The following is a 5,963-nucleotide window of genomic DNA, read 5'->3' on the forward strand; positions in this document are numbered from 1 at the left end:
AAACTCCTTCCCATTCATTGTCTTCTCAGTTCTAAACCTTAGCAACTTTAAGTTATCTGGGCTTTAGCATGCTGGCTGAGGAATTCTGGGAGTTGATGTCCAGACATCTTAAAGTTGTCAAGGTGAAAAACACAGCTCGAAAGGACAGAACGATTGTACTGATTAAAATAATTTCAAAATGACCACAATTGTCATAGATTGTGAAAACATTTTTGTCCATTTGAAATAAGAACTTTATAAGGCTAAAAAGAAACAAAGGAAGCCACTTTCAGTTTAAATATGTATAAGATTCCTTTGATGAGACACACATGTGATTCTACATAATGAAGAGGTGAGGGTAATGTTGATGAAGGTAAAAATAATAATTTTTAAAAAATACATAAATAGAAACAAAACAAAACAAAAATCCTTCAAATGTAGACTCCATGAACCACTAGGTCTTTTTCTGCCATCAGTTTTCTATGTTTCTATGGCTGACTGCAGCATATCTACAGATTGAGATTGTATCATGGGCAAAATGATTATTGGGCAGCCATTTATAAAACTTTGTCATGGAGAATTTAGCCAGAAAGCAAACTAGGGGAGGATCTTCTTGTCATTGCTGTGGCCCACCAGAATACATCTTACAATCCTACAGCTTCAGGTTGCACTGAATTGTAATTATGTTTTGCTTGTTTTAAGGACTAATGAGCCCAAGAACTCTTCTCAGAAATAACAGCAATATTGGATTTTGGATGCTTTGCTTTGTGTGCCACAGGGCCATGCAAAGTATTTGAAAAAGGCCCAGTGCTAATATATAATTAGACTGAACCAAATGCAGAAAACTGTCTCTGTCTAAGTGTGCATCTACAGGAACATGCAACATTTCCTCTGGATTCACCAATAATTTGGTGATTTGGCATGAACCTTTGGGCTGAGACAGCTGGAAACATTTTTCAGAGCAGCTGTGTGAACTTTGTAAGCAGTCCATTTATTTTAACAATCTGAGCAATAACATAATATTGTTAGTGTTGAAGTCATCTTACAATATACATCTAGTAAATGTGTAGCATAGCCTCCTATGGGAAAGTCATTTCCTGTGCACCATCTTCAACTGAAGAAGACCAAGGAGGTCATATATGTCCAGAAGTTCACAATGGAATGGATTAAGAGCTCTGGGACTGAAGGAGGCTCGGGGCTGTGGCTTGCACATTCTTGCTCTAGAAAGTTCAACAAGTCTACTCTTCCTTGCCAAAATTTGAGAGTTAAGAAAGGATTGTAGAAGAAGCCAGAATATTCTCTTGTTGCTTGCACACTTCCTTCTCTTACGGTCCCCAGAGGTGGCAAAGTCCTGAGTACATGCTATCAAAGGAGGAAGGAGTATTGCTAAAAAGCTCGTTCCCAAATCCCCTTTTAGTCCTAACTAGAAGGAAGCAAAAATAGAAATCATTAGGGCACAGCTATAAGAAGTAAAAGTGCGCCTTTTCCTGTTTTATTTTCTGTGAAGACCGAGCATTAGGCATCATTATATTAATCAAAGATCTTGCATGTCTTATAATATTGCCTACATTAGCTGCATTTGACTTGCCTGTCTTGAAATTCATGCTATTGGCCACTCAGTAAAAGACTGGTGAAATAAAAATGTCTGGAAGCAAGAAAATTCGAGGCATTCTGCAATAGGTACTTTTAACAAATTAAAAATTTGCAAATGAAGCTCACATACATCTTGTGGATATTTGCATGTCAGTTGCTTGCTGAGACATTTTTGTTCTAAAAAGTATTCTATAAGGCTGGCATAGCCAAAACTAATTTTATGGATTATGTTATATAGATGTTCTATTTACCTGTTGCTGAAAGTTCACTTGGCAAGGGAATTACTCCTTTAAAAAGAAGATGAAAAGAGAAAAAGATAAAGATGAATTGTTTTGCAATAACCTCAAATGTAGTGGAAATTGTGTTTTGGAGTAGTTTGGTCATATTATGGTATTTGTGTATTTGTGTGTGTGTGTACATGACCTTTAGGGAGTAAACTATTAGAAAGGCAGCATAAATTTCTCTTCACTAAAATTGTCCCTGCTGGTCAATCATCAGCAGAGCACTAAAAGCTTTGAAGACTTGCACAAGTCTTCCACATCTGTGGTAGAATCCAGGAAAACTCTGCTCACAGACACATTCACTTTAGTAACATCTAGATCAGACTGTTGTAATGCATTCTACATGTGGTTGCCCTTGAAAAGTATCTGGAAGCTTCAGCTGGTAGCATGGGTGGTTATGTGTGCTCCTAGAACAGCACATGTCACCCCTGTGCTCCATGAGCTGGATTGTTGCCAGTTTTCTTCCTGGACCACTTAAAGGTGCTGGTTTTAAAGTACTTCGTGTCTTAGTACGGTTATCTAAGGTTATCTCCCCAACTACATCTGCCCATTCCATTAGATCTGGAAGAAAGGGTATGCTTCAGATCCTGTCTATTAGGGACTTAAATCTGGCAGATTCTAGGAGATAGGCCTTTTTGGCCATGGAGCATGTTAATGGAACATTTTCCCCCTGAAGTGAAGTTAGCTCCATCCCCCCCTTTTTTTCCACAACTCCCTCAAGACCTGGCTTTGTTATCAGGCCTAAGGTCCCAGGGAAGTTTGAAGTTTTTATTGCATTTATATCCCGCCCTTCTCCCAATGGACTCAGGGCGGCTTACAGCCAATTAAAAACAGAACAATCAATACAAATCAGGGATATCTTAAGATTGCTCTAGTATTTTGATTAATTTACTCTCTCATGAAAGAAGGCAAGTGTACGTGTCTTAGGATTGATCAGTGGGACCAGAGGTTTAGTCTTCTGAGATTTTGGACTCATGCTGGAGCCCATCCTCAGGGGACTTCTCTCTAACAGAATGTGGTGTGAGAGAAGTTCCCTCAGGACGGGCTCCACACGAATCCAAAAGCTTAAAAGGTTAAACCTCTGGTCCCACTGATTGACCAGACCTTCAATCTAATCTCTCCTCTACTGTTTGTATTTTTAGGAATAATTGTTTTAATCTAAAATAAATAAATAAAATAAATAAATTTGAAGTGGCATCTTTGTAACTCACAGGGAAAAAAATATCACATTATTCATCCCCCATGCATTGTTACTCAGATGTTTGGTTTGTGATTAATTATGTTTATGGAAGAAAATAAGACAAGAATTTTAATCTGCAGCTATTGGTTACTTGGGAGAATTAGAATAGACAGAATAGATTTCTCCCACCCTTTAAATTTTTAACTCCTTGCCTACCTTTATTTTATTGACTTATAGTCAAATCCACTTTTTTTAAAAAAAAAAGTAGAACAATACAATGCTGATCAAGTTAAAGGCAGAAGAAGTCTAAGGCTCTTATGGATAAGCCTTCTGTTAAATGATGATCAAGCTCAACACTTCATGATGGCAAACACAATCAAGCTATCTTTACTATTCTCCTGAAAATTTCAGGTGGTAAGAAATATGTACTTAAGAAGGTAAGAAAGATGTACTTAAGAAATATATATGATCAACCCAGGCAGGAGAGAAGTGAGAGTACAGGTTCTGTGTGCTAAGTCTAGTAAAGGAAATGATGGACTAGGATGTGTGTTGCTGATTCCATAACTGACAACAAATGCAGAGGAAATATTATTGAATCTTCCTTTTTTCCTCCTTCCTTCATCTAAACTGAAATATTCCTTTTGTAACTCACATAATCAGCAATTGACCTTGAAATCTTTTTAGCCTGGGTTACAAGCTCATGAATTTGATGTATTTAGAAAGTAGAAGGCAGAAGGAAAAGAACTGAATATTTGAATTTTGTAATTTGCTTAATATGAAACAATTGTTTTCCCATTTATGCTGGCAGCATCTGAATGAGAGTGATTCATTCCCAACCCTTTAACCTGGTCATATTTCTCAATGCTAAGAGGAAAAAATGAAAGAAAAATTGTGGCAATGAATCAATTTCATTAGTAGAAGAACAATACTTACCAGACACTGTAGATGCTGCTGGGGAAAAAAATAAAATTTATTTAATATGAACAAACACATTGCTACATTTTTGGAGATCCTGTCCTACTGCTGTAAACCTATCATTTTTGTCATCCAACCACAGCTCCCTTTATGCGCTTTATTTAGCTATTTATTCTTCTTAATTGTATGCAGCCAGAATCTGAAGTGAGCATCTGTAGTGATGCACGTATAATCTGAAAAAAATATTAATGGGATTCTAAGTGATACTTATAAATACTGGGACATAAATATCAGGTATTCTTATTCACTTGTGTACTGTAAGTCAATCACTTGATCGCATAGATACTCTTTTCAGTTCAATATTCTGCAGTAGCCTGAGTATAAGTAAACTCAACCCAGGTTTTAAACTGGAAAACAAAATGGCATTTGGTATGAGCTATGGAATTGACTGACTATGTTTATGTGTGGAATTTAATCTACGTAGTCAGAACCAGTCCAGTACTTGGATAGGGATTACCTCTTAATACTATGCCTTTTAGCTAGATTAGGAAGGGGGGGGGAAACTCTGAAGGAAATATCTATAATGTTCCCAAGAAAACTGCAGTAGAAGTACATTCTAGTCATTGTATTAAAATGTCAAGCAGTTCAAATAGTCTGTTTTTCAGTTCTTCATTATTATTTAGCTCATTTCCAACGTTATATATGGAGACAATGTAATAAGTATCCCTTGCAGGGGTCCTTGGTAGTCTCTGAGCACTGATGATGTTACCTGGTTTGGGTAATGAATCGTCTGCAAGAAAACAACCAAGCTCAGAGAGCACCGAGGACCCTTCACTTCAACCTTGAGCTACAAATATTCTCCTTTATTGGTACCAAGTATCTCTTTGCCCAAATCAAACCCAACATATTACCTGTGGCTGAAAGTAGCAGCACCCAAAGAAAGATCAGTGTGTGATCCATCTCAGGGGAAGAGTCCGGAAGAATTTAAAACAGTAATCCTGTGGCAGGGATCACCTGTGAATATATACAGTGTAGAATCTGAAACTTGATCTGCATTTTTTTTCAATAGCTCAGATGAACAGGAAGTGATCAGGAAAATACTTCAAGATGCCAAACAAACTGTGCCAAGATTATAGATGCACATAAATGGCATCTTCCTTATCTTTTAATTTCTACACTTGTTTAATACTCTTATACTGTTTGTTGTGTAAACAGTGTTGAAAATGAGGCTCAGATTTGTCATCCTATTTCCTCTATTATTATTTTTTTGATAAGAGATATTTTCCAGGAAGAAAGGAGGCAAAAATCTATAGATATGAGGTGGTATGAAATGAATTGCAACACTATACCATAAATCCTCCTAGCTACTATGCATAGATGAGAACATTCTCCATATCAAAGGGGATTATAAAATTGTGGCATGTTTGGAAGTGACCACATCTTAAGAGGACATTTTCCTTCAGCTGCGTTATAAAATATGACTCCTGACATTACTTCAGTGAGCTCAACGGGGAAATTGGTTTTCATTTTTTAAAGTCCAAAATACTCCAGTCTGTATTACAATCCATTTTTGATATTTTAAGATCTTTCACATTTATTTTGTGAGAATGCATGAGAATTTGCAATGCAAAGGGAGAAAGATTCTCCTAGACTCACCTAAAGTAAATCATTTTCATTTTGTCATACCTCATCAAGGCTGCATTCTGTGTAACTCCTGCTTAGGCATTAGAACCTAACAGGATTGATTCAATTATACACTCCAAGTAGCAGCGGAACGCATATTCTGCCCCCATCCCTGTCCCATCTCAGAGGTAGCAATAGAGCTAGGTATTTTGGCTGCTAGCAAAATTAGGACTATAACACAGTTAAACACACAGGAATTTGAAGGCAGAGATTGAACCCAAGGTAGTTTGCACACAGATTTTGTGAGAGTCAAAGCACCTGGCTATTAAGCAAATTAAAGTCTGAGTCACAGACTGAAACAGATGTCAAGCTGGGAAAGACCCACCATCAGG

At 37.1% G+C, this 5,963-nt stretch overlaps 1 long non-coding RNA gene across 1 annotated transcript in view; it reads right to left on the bottom strand.

Moving 5' to 3' along the window:
* The window catches only part of LOC107294365, a 7,297-nt gene extending 3,315 nt beyond the window's left edge, over positions 1-3,982 (bottom strand). Inside the window, exons 1-2 of the long non-coding RNA XR_001549043.1 lie at positions 3,967-3,982; positions 1,824-1,859 (exon numbers count right to left, since the gene is read on the bottom strand). This is a non-coding gene — a long non-coding RNA (uncharacterized LOC107294365). The remainder of the gene's footprint in view (positions 1-1,823; positions 1,860-3,966) is intronic.
* Between the last annotated feature and the right edge of the window lie 1,981 nt (positions 3,983-5,963).

The sequence above is a fragment of the Protobothrops mucrosquamatus genome, unplaced genomic scaffold (assembly GCF_001527695.2).
Source record: "Protobothrops mucrosquamatus isolate PMUCROS unplaced genomic scaffold, P.Mucros_1.0 scaffold1926, whole genome shotgun sequence".
Classification (NCBI taxonomy): Eukaryota; Metazoa; Chordata; class Lepidosauria; order Squamata; family Viperidae; genus Protobothrops; species Protobothrops mucrosquamatus.